Source organism: Otolemur garnettii, unplaced genomic scaffold (genome assembly GCF_000181295.1).
Source record: "Otolemur garnettii isolate 467f Iridium unplaced genomic scaffold, OtoGar3 scaffold00343, whole genome shotgun sequence".
Taxonomy (NCBI): domain Eukaryota; kingdom Metazoa; phylum Chordata; class Mammalia; order Primates; family Galagidae; genus Otolemur; species Otolemur garnettii.
In genome coordinates this window covers 247,640-269,323 of record NW_003852738.1, presented here as the reverse complement: position 1 = coordinate 269,323, position 21,684 = coordinate 247,640, and the positions used below count along the sequence as shown (strand labels likewise).

The window sequence follows — 21,684 nt, the reverse complement described above, 5'->3', positions numbered from 1 at the left end:
TTCCTCCAAAAGTGTTACTGGAGATATAGGTAGAGAAGCAGTAAGCTCATTCCTATGTAAACTAATATTGTCTCTTTTTTTCCAGGGTTCAGGCAAGAAGGTGCCTTAGACTTTACTTAATAGAAAAAGGAATACATCAATCACCTCCCACCTACATGCATATACCTACTTTTTTCACACCATTACACTGGCTGATTTCTAATTATCATACAGGCCCCAGTTTAAATGTTTTCTCTTTCAATTGTTTGCCTAATTTCTACAAAGAACTTTGTTTTTTTTCCCCTGTGAGCTTCCATAAGCTCCTGCATTAAAAATGTCTTTTGGGTTGTCTGTTTGTTCCATTGGACTATGAGTGCAAGAGAACAGGACTGATTAGTTTCCCTAATTATCCTCCGCACTGTCAAAACATCTATCATGTTAATCAAATCTTTGGAAAATTTCTCACATGGCGTGCTAATGAATTGCTTTCATGTGAAGTCCATATTGAAGCCCATCCCAGTGACTTTTGACCAGACACAGTTATAGATTTTTAGAAAGAGAAAAGAACCATCTTTCACTTGTCTGCCTACTTCCTTAATTTTTCTAACAATGTATACCTTTTCACTCTTTATTTTCATTTCTCTAATTCTGAATATCTCCATCCTTCTTCTTTTTTCTTCTGACATAAGTAGCCCTAGATATTGTCCCAGGTCACTAGAGGAATTGGGGGAAATTTTATAGTGATTATTTGTTGTATTGTGACCTTCCCTTCATACCTCAACTTGACCCCTGCTTAATTCTGATACATTGGAAAAATCTATTCATTTGGCACTTTCATAGGTACCAGAGCTCATCATCTCCCAATTATACATACTAATTCTCCATTTTTTGGAGAGAAATACCAAAGAGGAGAATTAGCACAGATCAAATTAATCCACTAAAAGCCTTGTGTTTAACCATTTCTCTGAAATTTAACCTTAGATTGGACAAATATCTGTTCTATTCCCAATGAGCTACTCACTAGCTGTGATCTTTGGTAAAGTAACCCCAAACCTTGATCTTCAACTTTTCTCCTTTATGAGATAGATATAATAACACTACACACCCCAAAGGATTTCTGTGAGGACTAATGGAGATTATAAATGTAATTTAACATTTACCATAAACTTGATATATAGTGAAGGGTAATAAACGGTACCTATATAATTATTCCCTGAAACTTTTTATTTTAAAGATAGAACCCATATTTTCCGTTTGAAGAGTTCTATAGCTAGATCTCAGTGATGGAGGTGTACAGAAATACAATCCCACTAATCAATCCTTTCAATAAATGTGGATGACTTGAACTCCCTACTCAAGAAACATAGGCTAGCTGAATGTATAAAAATACCAAGTCAAGTATCTTATGTCTCAGTGAAAAACATGTTAAACCCAACAATTTATTCAGACTCAAGGTGAAGGGATAGAAAACAATATATTGTGCTAATGGAAAGCAAAAACAACTGTTGTAGTAGTTCTCATATCAGATAACATAAACCTGAAACTAACAAAACAAAAGAAAGACAAAGATGATCATTATATAATGGTAAGGGGAACAATTCAACATGAGGACATAACTATGCTAAATATTTATGTACCTGACGCAGGTGCAGCCAGATTCATAAAGCAAATCTTAGTTGATGTAAAAAGAAACAGCAGCAACATAACACCCCTCCGAAAGAACAGAACAGAATCTCTTAACAGAAAGTAAAGAAACAAACAATGGGCTTAAACAAAACTCTAGAAAAAAATGGGCCTAACAGACAATTATAGAACATGCTACCCCTAAACCACTGAATGCATGTTTTTCTCATAAGCTCATGAAATATTTTCCAAGATTGATCATATCCTAGGCCACAAAAACTGTCTCTACAAAATCAAAAAGAAATTATACCATGCATCTTCTCAGACCATTGTGGAGTAAAATTAGAAATCAACTCCAATAGAAGCACTATTGCGACACAAAGTCATGGAAACAAAACAGACTATTTCTGAATGACCGTTGGGCCAAAGACAAAATTAAGATGGAAATCAAAAGAGTATTTGAACTAATTCATAAAGGGTACATAAGTTTTCAAAATCCGTGTCATACAACTAAAGCAGTTCTGAGAGGAAAATTCATAGCTTCAAATGCTTATCTCCAAATAAGGATATAAGGAAAAAAAAGGATACAGGATACAGGCAAAAAAATCAACAATCTAATGAGGAATCTCAAGGAACTGAAAAAAGAAGAGAAAACCAAACCCAGAAGAAAAAAAGAAATAACGAAGATCAGAGAATAACTACATGAAATCTATAGCAAAAGAATTATATAAAAGAGAAATAAAACAAAAAGTTGGTTATCTGAAAAGATAGACAAAATTGACAGGCCTCTTGCTGGACTAACCAGAAGCATTAAAAAAGCATACTGAGAAGCTCTCATCAGAAATGAAAAAGGAGAAATCACAACTGATAACATGGAAATTCAAAATATCATCTCTGAATGCTACAAAATCTCTGTACTCATAAAGTTGAAAATGTGGAGGAAATGGAAAAATTCATGGAAGCACACAGCCCCCCTAGGCTCAATTATGAAGAAATTAAAAAAAACAAAACACACAACCTGAGGTAGCAAAATTAAATTATGATACTCAATATATAGAAGTGCCAAGATGAGTACAAGTCATAATGATCACCTCTTTTAATTGCAAAAGTCAAATATGACTTGAGTATTACAAATTTAATACCATTTTCTCCTTTCCTTTTGTAAAATGTGCATACATTTTTGGGGCACCCTCTGTGTATTCATTAAATGGTAGGCATCATATAATGAAACTAGTAACCACATTATTATAAGACTTCTGAACATTACTGTGAAGAAAAAATTGAAGGGGTAGGTGGCACCTGTGAGTCAAAGGAGTAGGGCACCGGACCCATATACCAGAGGTGGGGGGTTCAAACCCTGCCCTGGCCAAAAACTGCAAAAAAAAAAAAAAATCAAAGGGGTTATAATAAAGAAAAATTCTGTTAGGATATAAGGAAGCTACTTCAGTTGGAGGCATTATTCAAGTCCTGTCTATGAGTGTGGTAGAAAATCAGCTATGTGAAATGCGGTAGGAATTGTTTTCACTATTTTTTCTTCCATTTTTTTCCATATTTACTTTTTAACTTTTCATTTTAAAATAGTTATAGATTCGAAGATAGTTGCTAAAATAGTACCAAGACATTTTGTGTATCCATCATCCAGTTTTCCCTAATGGTTGCATGATACCAACTATAGTATAGTTTGAAAACCAGGATATTTAGAAGAGTGCAGTGATTGCACACGGTTCTATGCTATTTTGTCACGTGTGAGGTTATGTAACTACCATCACAATCATAAGACAGAACCATTTCATCAACAGTAAAGATCCTGGAGCTATTCTTTTCTATTGTTTTCAGTCCTTTTGAGTTTCTGTGATATGTAATGCTATGATTTAGGTGAGAATAGTACAATTTTTCTTTTTTTGTTCCATAAAGGACTGTTTATCAAGAATGTATCCAATTATCTCTTGTTTAACTACTTGCAATAAGGCGGAGTTTGTTAGTAAATTTTGAAAGCAAGTTCCTTTGGGTCAGACACATGGTGTCCTGACTCATTTACAAGATGTCCAAAATAGTATGGGTTAGAGTGATCATTTTTGCTATCTAAAATCAGCAGTTTTTCTTCACTACAAAGTCAGAGGCAAATTGTTTCCCCACTGTGCAAAAGAAATAGATTTTCATAAACCTCACCTGAAAGTGTTCTTAGAGAATTAATTCCACTTAGTGTATCAGCTTCTGCCTTCAGACAACCTGGATTTTCCCATCTGTTTTTATAATACATTGTCTTTTTTTAACATGGTCTCACTTGGTGATTGAATTAAAAAATACTTTAGATAAAACTAATTTTTCTTTCTTGCTCTTCATCCTTCATTTAATTATGAAGGATTTTTTTTTTTGTTTTAACAATGCTTGTAATTCCTCTAAGCATTGGGTTTAGACCAACAAAGAGATGTTTTCCATGAGACAGTTATTAACCTGACAATGCTCATGGATTGTAACCCCACACAGCCTCCTTGTCCCCAAAGAAAATGTGAGCAAAGTTTCCCATGTATAATGCTTCTGAAGCTCTGGGCAGCTGCTCTCTTTCAGAGACTCTAAAAAAAATCATGAAATTATGTCACCAGAAGCAGTTCAATGCCAGTGGACCAGCTGCCGTTTTGTGTAGACAGATTTATCAGAGGGTTGAATGCTGAGAATAACATCAAGTATTGGGACATTGTAATTATGAATTCCAAATGAAAGAATTCACAACCAAAGATATCATCACAACAGAATGCATCTGAATCTGTGTCCTCTGCTCCCCTAGGATGAAATATCACTCTAGCCTAAATAGGCAATTTATCTGCAGTGTCAGCCTTTAAAAAATTGTATTGAATATCCTTGGTTTTTCCTAAGCATAAATTTATGGGAACACAAATACACACACACACACACTAACACACATGCACATTAACTCACTTTTAGGGCTTGAGGACAAAAGCAAAATGCATATGTACAAAAATCTCCCATTATCAATTTTCCAAAATCATTGTATTGAAAATTTATTTAATTCATTATGCATTATTAGGAAATGTTCTAAAATTCTTGGTGTTAAGGAGATTGCTAGTTGTCATTTTAAAGGCTATATTAAAGGGGGATTAACACACAAAACATCAACAGTGAAATGGCATTGAAGTTCCAGTGTAAATGTCCAGTATTTTACTCAATTTTGGCATAATTAACATTTAAGTCCGAGATGAAAAGTTCATCAGTCTTCACAGATGTGAATAATTAGATAATTTTAAGCTTCCTGTACTATACGATACTGCCTCTCACCTTTCTAGGAATAGTAAGAGACCTTCATTGAATCTACCAGATATTTCGGCTGAATTTAGCTTCTTTCCTCTTTCTTGGTTGGTAGATTCTCTCACAGAGCCTTTTTTCTTCCTCGTTCCTTTAACATAAACTTACACCAATATTCAGTTATTAGGTACATTCTCCCTTTGCATGCCTGAGCAATTCCATCTATTATCAAATTTTAACTACCATATATGTAGTAATGATTTTCTAATATTAATCTCCAGCCATGTCCATTCTTCTAAATTCTAGACTCACTCAGCGATCAGCTAAACATTTTACTTATCTATCCAGGAATCATAAAAATGCCTCTCCAAACCTTAATACACTTTTCTAACCACTCTAACTTTTCCCACCTACTACATTCCTTTATGTCATGAATAATGTTACTGTCAAAGCAGACTGTAAATTTCTCATCCTGCATTCTACATATGCATGCAGTTAGCAAACAAATCCTTTCTGGGCTACTTTGGTCTTTGTCTCTTGTCTTTTTTTCAAAGCCACTTCTCAAATTCAGACTGCATTCCTCTTACATAATATTTCATAGCCCTCATCTGGCCATTCTACTTCCAGTATCTATGCTGTCATTTTTTTAGTTTTTCTCCTGTCTTTATTCTGGGTAGGAGGAATCCTTTTAGTCATCTTCTTTGTCCGCATTGTTGAATGAATAGGGGGTCTCACCTTGGGACTCAGAGCAGTGAGGGGCGACGTGGCTGGATTGGTGATGGTTTAGGGCCAGAAACTGCCCAATTGCTAAGGCCACTTCCATATCCAATCATAAGCTTTGGTTTACATTTGATTGGGAAAATGGCACCAATGGTCAGGTCTAAATTTGAAACTAATTGGATAGAGTTCAGAAGTAGTCCCTGATTCAGCCAAGAAGGTCCTGTGGAGATATCTGTGATATAATCTTTGAAAGTCTTAGGCACCATGAATTTACCAAATTTCAGATCCTCCAGAGATCATTTGCCAGACTCCAGGCTGAAGGATATTCCCATCCACTTCTATACATCCATGTCATCATGGAGCTCAAAGGTATTATCTAAATTAAAAAAAGAAAAAAGGGTATCAAACTTATCGCTGGAGATGCTGCAATCTACAAGAGTTTTTCTGCTTGTATTGATGATTATAAATGGCAGCTGAATGGTAGAATTCAGAGTTGGCGGTCTCCGATTTTGCTGTTCATTTTACCGATTTCTCTGCACCAGTGTTTTGAAAGCATTTTGATGTAGGAGAGGCTCTTGCAGCTGGGCCTGATTCTGCTTTTTCCATTCTATCCACCTCTGCTTCTCTATCTCCAGGTTTTGACATTCCTGAGCACAGTTGGCAGGTAGGCCAATTCACTTGATTTCTTTTTTCCCTTTGAAATTATTTTCATGGCCATCAGCATATTTAAAGCATCATAAACTCTTCACCTAATTCTGATTGTAAGCTGAATCAGCTGCCAAATGGTTATTTGAATTGGTGAACTCTGATACCAGCTCATCAGCTACTTCATTATATGATGTAATACCTTTTTGCTGCACTTTTTCACACACTTTCATGGAAAAATGTCCCAAGCCTTTTCCATCTTTATGTCCTTTTTTGCTTCCTGTACTTTCTGAAAAATCAGAGTCTATAAATTCTGTAGCCTGTTTTCTATTACCAGGGACCCAGCCATTAGCTTCTGCTATGTGTATCTGAGTAACCATTGCTGGTACAAGGGTATATGATTCCCAATCAGAACACTTCTTGAACTGGTTATTCGCTGTGGTGTGCTTATAGTCATTTGGGGTCCAGGATTCACATTTCTTGGTGTTAAGGTTTTGGTAGAATCTTCATTGGTAAGTTGGTGCTGGAAACTGGAAATGCAGCAAATGAAACGTTACCTGGTCTAAGGAAGCATGCCTCTTTCTCTATGCTGTCATTTTTCAAAATACTATTAGATTTATCTTTTAAAAACAGAGATCCGATCAAGCTTTTGTTCTATTCATTGTTTAAAATGCTCCTTTATTTGCATATTCTAGTGTAAAACCTCATACAACATAATCTGAGAGTAACTTTTCAACTTTACTTTTCTTCTAGTAATATTGACATATTTGCCATGCGGGGGGAGGAAAGGCCTCAATTCTCCAATTTTTTTGCCTTAGCTCCAGACTTTATCACAACCAGGAATTCAACACTTTCATACCCATGCTCTGAATTTATGGTCCTATTTATCTTAGCCACAAATAAAATATTTCCTCCACCATAAAATCTTTTCACATCTCTAAATAGCACATAAGTTCCTATTTATTTTCACAGAAAACTTTCATTAATGGGCGAGAGAACCTTATAATAATTCTTTTAAAAATTAGTTCCTTGAGTTGTTACTGCTATGTGTGAAGCACAAGGATTGTATTGGTGACCAATCGAGACCAGCTCCCAACTTTTAAGAGGTTGGCTTTCTATTGATTAGGTAAGAAAATACCATCATGTTGTAAAGTTCTGTGACTATGGTAACGATAGGGAGAAACTTCAGATCATCAGCAAGGGCCTTCCTGAAAAGATGACATTTGAACTAAGGCCTGAATGATGGGCAGAAGCTGAGCATGTGAAGTTAGGAATAAAAAGCATTCTAGAATGAGTCAACACCAAGTAATTATTCCTGAAGGGGAGAAAAAGGATTCAAGGGAATGAAAATAACTGCATTCCTAAAGTGAACTGAGTTGATATCACTAAGAATTTACTATGTGCAAGGTCCTGAACAAAACAGAAATATTTCTGATTCTTAGTTGCGGTTGTGGACCAGACTTATGATTATCCAGTAGTAACAATCATACTAAAATTATGTTAAGTTCTATGAATTAAATAGAAAGGAAAATGCTCTGATCTGCTTGTGAGATAGCAAAATGGAGATTTCCAGCTACTTTTCATTATCTGTGGAAGTTAGATAAGAGGTTGGAAATGAAGGTATGAATTAGTCAGTCCTCAATACATTCTTGAGTAATTAAAGTCTTGGCTAAAAAGAAAGGCTTAAGATGAAGATCTGTGGAAACCTAAGCTCGTGGATTGGCAGATTCAAAGTTGATAAAATGGCTATACAATCCAAAGTGATTTACAGATTTAGGGAATTCTCATCAAATATGAATGGCATTTTTGGCATATCTAGACAGAATAGTTCTGAAGGCTGTCTGCCTTACTTAACTGTGCTCTTGGCTGTACAGAAGATTTTTGGTTTGGTCAGATCCCAGTAATATATTTTTGGTGTTGTTTCAGTTGCCAAGGGGGGTTCCTCCTCATAAAGTATTTTCCAAGGCCAACTTCTTCAAGCATTTCCCCTGTACTCTCCTCCAGTATTTTTATATTTTTATGTCTTATGTTTAAATATTTTATCCAGTGAGAATCAATTTTTGTTAATGGTGAAAGATGTGGGGCCAGTTTTAGTCTTCTACAGGTCACCAGCCATTTCACCCAGCACCTTTTGTTATATAGGGAATCTTTCCCCCAATGAATGTTGTTGATAGGCTTAGCAAAGATCAAATGATGATAAGTGGTTCATCTCTTGGTTCTTTTTTTCTGTTCCCTATATCCACCACTCTATTTTTGTGCCAGTACCATGACGTTTTGATCACTGTAGATTTATAGGATAGCCTGAAGTCTGGTAACATGATACCTCCTGATTTGTTTTTATTTCTGAGTAATGTATTGACTATTAGAAGTTTTTTCTGATTCTATATAAAACAAAGTACTATTTTTTCAAGATCTTTAAATTGTTATATTGGTGCTTTAGTAGGGATTGCATTAAATCTGTAGGTTGCTTTGGATAATATGGACATTTTAACAATGTTGATTTTTCCCATCCATGATCATGGTATATTTTTTTCCATTTAAAACCTTCAGCTATTTCTTTTCTCAGAGTTTCATTATTTTCTTTATAGAGATCTTTTACATCCTTTGTTAGATAAAATTTCCAGATATTTCCCCAGTTGGCAGGGGAGGGGGTAAGGACAGACTGGGAGTTCAGAATTGCAGGGAAAATATTTGTTCTATTTTATGCCGGCAGGAGAATGCCAAGTTCACAGGTGGGATCTCTCTGGAGAAAGAGTTCCAGGTTTAGTGGCTCTCTCTTGTGGGGTAAAATAAGGGGTCTTCTGAACACTGCTTGCTTGTAGAGAGCACACAGCGAGCTACTCTCTTGGAGGAGGGGTTTCTCGTCCTCTTGGAGGTGGGTTTTGTATGGTAGTTTGTTTCCCTGGAGTTGCAGCTTGCCTCAGCAGGGATGATCGTCAATCTTCTTTCTTAGCTCAGCTCAGCTTCATTGAGTTCATTCTGTCCATTATCGCTCCCTCTTGATGGAAGTGTCTCTGTTTAAACCTGACTCCAGTCAGCCATCTTCTACTGATGAAGTTTTAAAGAAAGTCATGCCATGTGAATAGGGATGCACTTAAGCCTGAGGATTATCAACCATCATTAAGATGTTAATCTAGCTTTAAAAGCAATTTTTTTTTTGAGACAGAGTCTCACTTTGTCACCTTCAGTAGAGTACCATGGTGTCATAGATTCTTGGGCTGAAGCAATTCTCTTGCCTCAGCCTCCAGAGTAGCTAGGACTAAAGGTGCCCACCACAACATCTGGCTATTTTTAGAGACAGGGTCTCACTCTAGCTGAGGCTGGTCTTGAACCCATGAGGTCAGGTGATCCACCCACCTCGGCCTCCCAGAGTGCTGGGATTACAAGCATCAGCCATTGCACCTGCCCCGAAAAGCAATGTTTTTATCTCTAAATTTAAATAGTATGTTTGCTTATTCATTATCTATGGGTACTAAATAGAATAAGTCTTTGGGGAATTTAGAAAAGCAAAGCAGGAACTCATCTTTTTCAATCTATAAAGGAAAAGGTTGAATAAATTAGCTACAAAAGCCAATATTTTGATTTCTTTTCATATTGACTGGGCTTAAATTTCTTTTTTAAAAATTTACCTTACATTTGTAAGATTGAAAGATGTGTTCATTTGACTTAACATGTGTATGATTTTCCTCTAAATAAAAATAGCATACTCATTGTTTTTGATATTAGGAATAGTCTGTGCAGATTTGTGAGAATCTGTCTAGTAGGAAAAAATCAATTTACAAAAAATATAGAGAAACTAAGAGATGTGAATGTCAGAGATAGTGAGTATTCTGGAGTTTGAAGGAGGAAAGAGATCACTGTGGACTAGGGTAGTGGAGGAAATCTTTTTGAAAAAGGCAGTACTTAAATGGGGTAGTGAAAGAAGGCTAGTACTTAAAGAAAAGAATGGAAATCCCTGTATGTTTAATGGATATTGTTAAGGTGCAGACAGAAATGGAAATACTGTCATATGGGGGAAGCAGAAAGTGAAAAAGTTTGTTAGAGGGCAAGAATTCACATACGTGTGTGTGTGTGTGTGTGTATTACTGTTTGCAATTCCTTGATGGTACAAAGAATTAGGTTAAACTGATTATATTGTTAGGTAAAGTCCCTCTTATCATTGTGTCCTGCTCCCAAGAGGTGTGCCATATACCCCCAACCCCCTCTTTACTCCCCTCTTTTGCTCCCTCATTTCCCTACCCTCACCTTGTATTAGATCATTTGCTGTTTTCACATTAGAATTGAGTACATTGGAATTCTTGCTCATCCATTCTTATGATACTTTACTAAGAGAAAGGTGTTCCACTTCCATCCAGGTTAATACAAAGGCTGTAAAGTCTCCATCTTTTTAATGGCTGAATAGTATTTCATGGTATACAGGTGCCACAGCTTGTTAATTCATTACTAGGTTGGTGAGCGTTTAGGCTGTTTCCACATTTTTGGCCATTGTAAATTGAGCTTCCATAAACAGTCTAGTGAAAATGTCCTTATGATAAAATGATTATTTTTTTCTTCTGAGTAGATGCCTAGTAATGGGATTGCAGGATCAAATGGGAGGTATAATTTGAGTTCTTTGAGAATTCTCCATACTTCTTTCCAAGAAGATTGAATTAGTTTGCAATCCCACCAGCAGTGTAAAAGTGTTCCCTTCTCTCCACATCCAAGCCAACATCTGCAGCTTTGAGACATTGTGATGTGGGCTATTCTCACTGGATATGGGTGATATCTCAGGGTGGTTTTGATTTGCAGTTCTCTGACAATTAGAGATGATGAGCATTTTTTTCAAATGTTTATTATCTATTCGTCTCTCTTCATCAGAAAAGGTTCTGTCTGTATCTCTTGCCCAGTGGTAGATGGGATTCTTTACTCTTTTTGTTGATTAATTTGAGCTATCTATATATTCTAGTTATCAACCCTTTGACAGCTTTATACCCTGCAAATAACTTTTCCCATTCTGAAGGTAATTCTTTACTTTACACTTTACTTGTTGTATCCTTAGCTGTGTAGAAGCTTTTTAGCCTAAGTAAGTCTCATTTGTTAATTATTGTTGTTGTTGGGATGGCTTCTGAAGTCTTTGTCATAAAATCTTTCCCCAATCCAACATCATCAAGACTTTTCCAACGCTTTCCTCTAATATTTTTATCATTTTGTGTCTTATGTATAAGCTTTTAAGCCATCTTCAGTTAATTTTTGTAATTGGTGAAAGGCGTAGATCAAGTTTCAGTCTTTTACATGTGGTTATCTAGTTCTGCTAGCTCCATTTGTTGAATAAGGATTCTTTGCCCCACTTTATGCTTTTGTTTGGTTTATCAAAGATCAGATGGCAAGTAGAGACTGGTTTCATCTCTTGGTTTTCAATTCTGTTTTATATGTTTGTATCTCTATTTTTGTGCCAATACCATGCTGTTTTGATTACTGTGGACTTGTTATATAGCCTGAAGTCTGGTAGGGTGATGCCTCCAACTTTGTTTTTATTACAAAGAATAGCCTTAGCTATCTGGGATTTTTCTGGTCTTCTTTCTAAGCTCACCTCTGGACCTTCAGCTTCATTGAGTTCATTCTGTCCATTATTTCTCCCTCTGGATGGGAGCCTCTGTTGAAAGTTGGCTCCAGTCAGCCGTCTTACCTCACTTTTAATTAAGTTCTCATCTAATTTTACTGTTTATTTTATTCTACAAAGTTTGGGATTGAATGCTCTCCCTTTCAAGTTCTTGACATCATTTGTTAGTCAATTTGTGCTTTTTCTGTTTTCTGGCATGGGCCTTTACTGCAATGAATTTCCATCTTATGACTATGTTTAGTATCCCACAGATTTTGATAGCTTGTGACTTTATTGTTGTTTTGTTCAAGGAATCTAATGACTTCCTCCTTTATCTCTTCCTTGACCCAATTGTCATTTATCACAAGATTATTTAGCTTCCATGGTTTTATGTATGGATAAAGGTTTTTCTTAAAGTTGAGTTCTACCATTATTCCATTGTGGTTCCAAAAGATACAAGGTATAATTTTTATTATTTTAAATTTCTTGAATTTTGATTTCTGTCCTAGGATTTATTCAATTTTGGAGAATAATCTGTGACTTGATAAGAAGAACATATAGTCAGTATTATTGGGGTGGAATGTTCTGTATGTATCTGCTAAGCCCACATTTTTCTTCTATAATTGTGTTTAAGTCCATCGTTTCATTGTATGGACTTACCATTGGATGGTATTTCCAGTTTTGTCAGTGGGTGTTGATTTTCCCAACTATTATTGTGTCACAGGACATCATATTGTTAAGATCAACCAGGGTTCATTTCATATATCTTGGAGCAGTTAAGCTGGGTGCATAAATATTTAGGATTGAAATGTCTTCCTGTTGTATTGTTTCCTTGGCCAGTATATAGTGTCCATTTGTCTTCCTTTACATTCATTGCTTTAAATCTAAATGTATCCACATATAGGATTTTGACTCCTGCTTTCTTCTTATTTCCACTTGTCTGAAATGTTGTTTTCCATCTTTCACCTCAAGTCTTGTTTTGTTCTTGGTGATTTGAAGTCTCATCATATACTTGGCTTGTTTCTTTTTGTTATAGTCAACTAACTTGTTCCTCTTCAGTGGGAAGTTCAAGTCATTCACATTTATTGAGAGAATTTAAAATTATGTTGGAGTTCTGTTCATTTTATTTTGTGTAGATCTATTGCCTATTTTTATCACTTGGTCTATTGTGGAAACTAGGCTTTAGTTTCTAAGGGTCTGTACTTTGGTGGTGGTTAATTGTGGTGGTCTGTGTATAATGTGGTTTTGAATACTTCCTGTAGAGTAAGTCCTGTATTGGAAAATTTCCTCATTGTTTGCTTGTCAGTGAGAGATTTTATTTCTCCACCAAATATGAAAATCACTTTGGCAGGATACAGAATCCCAGGCTGAAAGTTGTTTTGTATAAGAAAGTTAAAGTCAGGTGATCAGTCTCTTCTGCATTGTAAAGTTTTAGCTAAAAATTCCACTGTCTACCCTAATGTTTTTGCCTTGTAGGTAAGATGTTGCTTATGCCTGGCAGCTTGCAAAATGTTCTTTTTTATTTTGACTTTGACCAAGTTAATTACAATGTGTTTAGATGTCTTGTTTGAATTGAGTTATCCTGGAGTTCTGTAACTATCTGGTATCCGTATGTCTGAATTTCTGGCAATGCTTGGCAAATTCTCCCCTATGATGTATTCAAGAAGATCTCCATGTTTTTCAGGAGTCTTTTTTTTTTTTTTTTTTTTTGCGGTTTTTGGCTGGGGCTGGGTTTGAACCTGCCACCTCAGACATAAGGGGCCGGCACCCTACTCCTTTGATCCACAGACACTGCCCTCAGGAGTCTCATATCTCCTTCAAGGATGCCTATTATTCATATATTTGTGTAGTCCCACGTCACTCTAAGAGATGGCTCTGCTTTTCTCTCTTTTTTACTGCCTCTTTAATTGATTGATTAGTTAAAATACTTATATTCGGGTTCTGAAATTCTTTCTTCTCCATGTTCCACTATTGTGGAGGCTGTTAAGTTTTCAAATTCCTTCCCTACCTCTTTTAATCCCTTAAACACAGTTATATCCTTCCTAATTGTGTTCAGGTCCTTTGTGACTTTGTCTTTAATTTCACTGATTTCCTAAGACAATTTTTGGATTTACTTTACCACTTTCTCTTCAATTATATTCATCTTATTTGCCATCCATATTCTCAATGACGTTTCTGACATTTGAAAGATATCTGCTGTACCTTTTGTACAGAATTGTATCTACTTACAATTCCTTGGGAGAGTTGTTCTGGTCTGATTTTTCATGTTGCCATTTTTTTTTTTTTGTGGCTCATTACTCCCCATGTGTGTTTTCTATTTATTATTTTTAACTCTAAGCCAAAAGTTTAGGATGTTTATAAATTGAAGTGAAGAGATAGATATTTGATTGAATTTAATCAGACAGATCATAGGAGAAAGTAAGAGTGTGGAATGCAGAGTCTGGGCCAAACAAGTGGCACACTGGTCTGCCAGCTTTAATGCTGTTCAGCAGGGCTATTGGGATAACCCATCAGGTGGGCGTCTATGGGCACTGGCTTCCCCAGAACTCTCCATGCCCCTTCTAGGACTTGCCAAAGTGAAGTGGCATCTCCTTGATCTATCTAATACTGAGTCAATTTTAGGGCTCTTTGGCTGCCATATCCAGCAGGCTAATGTCTGTTTTAAAGGCCAAAAGGATGCAGATTTCACCATGCCCCTTTCCAGACCTGCCAGGAGCACATAGCAGTTGTCTATTCTGCTGGCCTGCCATGTGGGATTTAGGACCAGTGTGATCTCAAATCCTTTGGGACAATGTCCATTTTAGAGTTCCCATGGATGCAGAATTCACCACATCCTTTCCTAAAAGCAAAGTGCTAGTTGACTGCTCTGTTGGCCTACTTAGCAGGCCTCAACGCAACTGGGGTGCTAACTCTGGCTGGAAGTTTTCGCCCTCAGAGGCCCCAAGAAGTGAGGCATCTTACATCCCTACTAAAACCTGCCTATAATAAAGCTTCAGTCCATTGCCTTACAGCTCAGTGCCTGCTGTGACCCACAGCAGAATATGTGTTCCCATGTTCAGCTCCCCTTGTGGCTTATGGGGGAAGCACTTGGTTTCAAGTTACCAGGTAAGGCTAATGGCAGTCACCAGTTGATCCAACCTCCCTCCTCCCCCACAACACTCCAGTGGAGGACTAGTGTGATTCACCCAAGAAAAGCAGGGTGGCTTTATCTGCTATCTGATCCCTGCTATGTCTGATAATTGGTATTATAGTTCTGCACAGATTTTAGATGGATCTCAGTCAGACCTGGCAGTGATCTGAAGCTCAGCAGAGTGACTGTGACACTCCAGCCTTCCCCTGTTCCCTATACAGAACCATATTGTTATATGTGACTTCCATCAACTGTTTTTTAGGAGTTTCCACTTCCTGCTTTTTTTTTTCCTCTCTGAGTGTCCCACATTGCCTCTCTTCTATACTGCTATTTCTGTGAATAGAAGTTAAAGGGTTGTGCATGCCTGGACCTTCCCTAATTTCCTTAGGAAACATATCCAAGCATACTCCTAGTTTTATTATGATCCATAGGTAACGCATGTCATACAAACTTAGGGTTTATAGCAACCCTGTTTCAAGCAAGTCTGTCAGTATCATTTTTCCAACACTTTGTGCCTCTATGTCACGTTTTTGTAATTTTCACAATATTTCAAACTTTTAAATTATTTTTGTATTTGTTAGGGTGATCTGTGATCAGTGATCTTTGATGTTATTATTCTAATTACTTTGGGGCACCATGAACAGCACCTATATAAACAACAGAAAACATGATCAATATATGTTGTGTATTCTAATTGCCCTACCAATTAGTCATTCTGTATTTCCTTGGGCCTCTCTATTTCATGATACACAATAATACTGAAGTAGGCCAATTAATAACCCTATAGTGGTTTTCAAGTGAAAGGAAGATTTGCATATCTCTCACTTTCAATGCTAGAAGTGATTAAGTTTAGTGAGAAAGAGATGTGGAAAGCTGAGGTAAGCCAAAATCTGGATCTCTTGCACCATATATTTAGCCAAATTCTAATTGCAAAAGAAAAGTTCTTGAAGGAGGTGAAGTTTAAAAAGTAAAAGTGCCTTATTGGTGATATGGAGAAAGTTTTAGTGGTCTGGATAGATCACAAACCAGTCATAGTATTCTCTTAAGCCAAAGCTTAATCCAAAGAAAGGCCATAGCTCTCTTCAATTCTATGAAGACAGGTGAAAAATGTGTACAAGTAAATTTTGGGCTAGCAGAGATTGGTTCACAAGGTTGAAGGAAGGAAGTCGTCTCCACAACATAAAAGCACAAGGTGAAGCAGAAACTACTGATATAGAAACTGTAGGAAATTATCTAGAAGATCTAGGGAAGATAATTGATGAAGGTAGTTACACTACACAACAAATTTTCAATGTTGATGAAACAATAATGTTCTATTGGAAGAAGATGTCATCTTGAACTTTCACAGATAGAGAGGAAAAGTCAATACCTGTCTTCAAAGCTTCAACGCACAGGCTGACCCTATTAGCAAGGGCTAATGTAGCCAGTGATTTTCAGTTAAAGCTAACGCTTATTTACCATTCTGAAAATTCTATGGTCCTTAAGAATTATGCTAAATCTACTTTTCCTATGCCCTCTAAATGGAGCAACAAAGTGTGGGTGACAGCACATCAGTTTATAGCATGGTTTACTAAATATTTTAAGCCCATTGACGAGGCCTAGTGCTCAGGAAAAAAAAATTCCTTTTGAATTATCACTGATTATTGACAGTGAAAGCAGTTTTCATGCTAGTTAACACAACATCCATTCTGCAGTCCATAGGTCAAAGAGTAATTTAGACTTTCAAGTCTCATTATTTAAGAAATATATTTTGTAAAGCTATAGTTAATTGAAAATCTTCTGAAAAAAGTCACCATTCTAGATGTCCTTAAGTACATTCATGATTCATGGGAGGAGGAAAATATCAACATAAACTGGTGTGTGGAAGAATTTGATTCCAACCTCCAACTAGTTCAAGACTTCTTTGTAGGAAGTAAGTGCAGGTAGTACAAATAGTAAGAGAATCAGAATTAGAAGTAAAGCCTGGAGATGTGACAGAATTGGTACAATCTCATGAAATAACTTTAATAGATGAGAAATTGCTTCTTATGGATGAAGCTTGATGAAGACACTGTTAACATTTTTGAAATTATAAGAAAATATTTAGAATATTACATAAACATAATTGATAAAGCAGTGGTAGTATTTGAGAGGATTGATTCGAAGTTTGAAAGAAGTTCCATTGTGGGTAAAATGCTGCCAAATAGCATAGCATACTACAAAGGAAAAGAAAAAGTCAATGGATGCATCAAATTTTATTATTGTCTTATTTTCATAGATTTTCACAGATCTTCAACAACTGCAATCCTAATCAGGCAGAAGCCATCAATAGTGAGGCAAGACCTTCCACCAGCAAAAAGATTAAAACTCACTGAAGGCTTGGATGACGGTTAGTACTTTTTAGCAATGAAATACTTTTTAACAAAATTATATACATTGGTTTGTTTGTGTCAATAGTAAATATAATGCTATTGAACATGCAATAGACTATTATACAGTGTAAATATATGTTTATGTTTAATATGTATGGAGAAACAAAAAAATTTCATTAACTTACTTTATGCCACATTTGTTTAGTGTAGTGGTCTACAGCTAAACCCACAATATTTTGATGTGAGCTTCTACAATTTTTTATTTTTCAGACATCTCAACAAAGCTAAAGAAGAAGAGTACATAGAAGGCACATAGAATGATATGAAGTTTCAATTAATCACTAGAGATACATTAAATAAATTTTTCTGAGTTCCTATGCCCAACAACCATCAGAAACATATTTTGAAGAATATTCTCTGCAGAGTCTCTCTGTGGTATACAGTGTTTTTGTTTTATTTTCAAAAGCTATTAACATACTAGACATCATTAAGTTAGAATTATCACTGTAGTAAATGATTAACATATACCATAAAAGTGTAATACATTTTAAATTATAGTGTTTACAGACTGTCATTATTTTGAGAGGATGGTTTAAACTCATTTTAATTATGGATTTCTTGAGTAAGTGTTCCAGCTATATTCTCTATCTTTTCCAAGTCAAATGTTCATAGCATACATCTGACTGAAATTCTAAGAAAAGTATTAAATTTTTATCTCCCAAGCTTTGTGTTTCATTAAGCTTAACTCAATTCATAGTAGCACATTTTGCATCTTTGATAGAACCAGTAATCTCTGATTTATATGAAACATGAAGAAGAAATAGCAATTTATCAGCACCTTCTGATAAATCATAGACGGTGCATTTCGTTCTTTCCAATGGACACATTATTTTTGCAGTAACTATTAGAATTTCTCAAGTGATTCTATCATGATTAATTCAACAACTTCACTCATACACATGCTGTGCATGAAAAATTTGGAATCAAGAAGAATAAAAAGGCATTGGGAATCATCTTTGTAACTTACCTGTAAGTACTGCCTAATGCATTTTGACAACAGCTTGGTAATATTTTCAATTTGACCAGATATATAGGGAGTTCAATTTAAGCTATTCAATTTTATCAACGCAATCAAGCACTTTGTACTGAATACAAGTCTTATGCCAAGAGAGACAATAATATGCAATGAAAATGTATAGTTTAAGAGATAATACTTGCTCATATTTTAATTTTAAATAACCGTGATAAAGGTTAAAGCATAATATGTTCAGAGAGGTAATTTTTTTAAAAAATATTAAATATCTTTATTTAAAGATTCTGGAAAATGAGTTACTTTTAACTGACATACATGCTTTTAAATATGAAGATCTCAATTGGTAGACATGTAGATTAGTAATAAGAATGAACTTGTTCTAGCATGTATGGGCTCCATGCACCTTGCTAGAGTGTTACATTTCCTCCCATGTGAAAAGTTTCCCTATCACCTCCATGTTATTGTTCCCGGAAGCCCTCTGTTCTTTGACGCAGAGAAAGGAAACCACAGATGGAATGATTGGCATAAAGGGAGGTTGAGACTCAATCAGGCACAACAACTCTGCTCATCTTTACTGATTATCTTATATACTCTAAAAAATTCAGTGAGAATTCAATACAGTCAAAAAGAAGTGAAGTAAGATCAGGAAACTGCCATTAAGATTCCAATTCAGTATGATTACTGCTGAACACATATTCATTGATTTTGTTTGGGGTTAAAACAGATGGGAGCTAGGTTGTCTGCTCTGTCAGCCCATTTCCCTAAACTGAAACAAGTGATTATAATGTTAATGAGAGGAGAGGAGCAGAGCACAGTAGCCCAATGCCTGGATAGGTGTTCCAGCTTCCAGCTGCAACCCAGGCCTGGGTCTCCGGTTTATTCTTTAGTGAGAACATTTCTGCATTTCTGCAGGCCCAGGCAAGTCCTCAGAGAAAAAGAATTCCATCTCAGAGCCATTTTCCATGGGGAGCACATGAAACTAAACTGCCAAGTCTGAGCATAGGGTGCTGTACCCCTACACCTCCAATACTTTCATATTAAGTTACCATTTCCACCTCATTATGGTATATATGCCAAAACATCTTATACGCTGACAGATGCTTGTGCCAAACTTTGAGACCTTCTCTACATTCAATGAAATTAAATATTATTAAGAATTTATGTGGTGGCTCATGCTTGTAATCCTAGCACTCTGAGAGGCTGAGGTGGGTGGAGAACTCTAGCTATAGGAGTTCAAAACAAGCCTGGGCAAGAGCAAGACCATATCTCCAACAACATCCAGAAGCTGTGGCAGGTGCCAGGAGTCCCAGCTACTGAGAGGCTGAGGGAAGAGCATTGCTTGAGCCCAAGAGTTTGAGGTTGCTGTGAGTTGTGATACCACAGTGCTCTACTGAGTGGCAACAAAGTAAAACTCTCTCTCTCTATCTCAGAATATATATATATATTCTTACCAGTGCTACTGTGTGAGCTTCTCCCCCAACTGGCCTGTTATACCATGACATCAAATCTCAAGATATAGGTGAGATTTTTTCCAAAAGTAATCTTGCCCAAAAATTACACATATGGCTTCTTGTTCTGAGCTACTAATACATAATGGAACTTGAAGTACTACCTAACCCATTTCTTAATCTGTAAAATGGGAGAATGTACTAGATGTGTGAGAATTAAATGAAAAGATGAACATGAAGCATCTGTCACACTGCCCTATCACCACCAGCACTGTCTCATTTCTTTAGCTCTATGTCAGTGCATGGACGCGTTGTTGCTACAAAGTTAGTAAAAATACAGAAGGTGCCAAAAAAGCATCTACACATATTAGGAAAAGCAAAAACTACTAAAATTGTAACATTGAATATATACTCATCACAAAAGATAATAAACACAAGTCACATTTGACTTCTGCAATTACAAGAGATGCTCAAAGTGATTACCATCAACGTCCAGACACTTCTGATTTCAGAGAACTATTGCCCGAGCCACGCTGACCAGTGTCTGCTTGTATCGCTGCACACACCCTTTCAATTTCTTCCCAAAGATCCACCAGTGTAGCCGGTTTTCTGTGGTACACCGCATCCTGTAAGGTGCCCCATAGATAGTCAAGGGGTGTTAAGTCAGGAGACTGTGGGGGAAACTCAACGACGCCTCTGCGTCCTACCCATTGTCCTGGCAAGTTCTCGTCAAGGTAAGTTCTCACCGCTGGGTAGAAGTGCAGTGGCACACCATCTTGTTGGAAGTTAAAACATATCATCCCCCAAAAGCATCTGAATTGAAGGTAAGATGCATGTACGTAGCATGTCTAGGTACACTGGACCAGTAATAGGACCTTCAGAAAAGAATGGTCCAATGAGTCCCCTCAGTGACAGTCCACACCAGACATTGAGGCCCAGCAAATGGACATCTTTTTCCACGTGTGGAATTTCTGGAGCCCAATACACACAATTATGTTGGTTGACTATTCCGTTTAAACTGTGCTTCATCACACGGAACCATTTTCTGCACAAACTCCTCATCCGCTTGTACCATGTTTTGGAACCCTTTGATCAGAGTCGTTTTCATTCAGTGAATGAATGGGACTGGGACAAAAACTTCCTGAGAAGTTGCTTCCCACTTTGTTGTTTTAAGAATGTGCCATATGCCCGTTCTGCTGATCCCAGTCTTACGTGCACACTGCTTGGTGGACTTTTGCAGCGAGCGTTTGAACTGCTCCAGCACCATCGCAGACACAGCGGGACTTGTGGTAGTGCGAGGCCTCCCGGACCTTCTCTAGTACAGGTCGCGCACGAACTTATCACTAATGTTGGCAATTGTCTGGTGTGTTGGAGGGTCTGTTGCGTACTCACGCCTCCACTGTCGCTGCACTTCCGCAATGTTCTCAAATTTCAAATACCACTTCAAAATGGTCCTGCACTCCTCAAACAACAACCGCGACTCCGCCATTTTCTTTGACTGTCCCACCTGTCACATGGTTACTGGCGCTGGCGATCATTTGATGAGCACCATCCTTTGAGCGAATGTCATACTACACACTGGTACTGTAATTACATTCGTAATTGGTGACTTAGAGGCTAGATAACATCTCTTAAAACATGCATACATTTTTTTGGCACCTCTGTATTTGACCTTACTGCTCCAGGCACTTTCTTATTGTAACTATACAGAGTGACAGTTGGTGTAAGTCAAATGAAATACCAGCACCAGAGCATCCCAGCTTCGAGGGCATGTGCCTGTAGTTTTCAACCTGTGCTTAGAACTGAGGCCTCTGCCCCTCTGCAGACGCTGGCAATGAACTCCCAAGGTCAAGATCTGTGGAGTCTGGCTCTTGCTGCCATAGGCTGGATCTGGCCTGAAATCTGCTACATAGTAG

At 36.9% G+C, this 21,684-nt stretch overlaps 1 pseudogene; it reads right to left on the bottom strand.

Annotated features, from left to right (window-relative positions):
• Positions 1–5,527: 5,527 nt before the first annotated feature.
• LOC100944280 lies at positions 5,528–6,780 on the bottom strand (annotated as a pseudogene).
• Between the last annotated feature and the right edge of the window lie 14,904 nt (positions 6,781–21,684).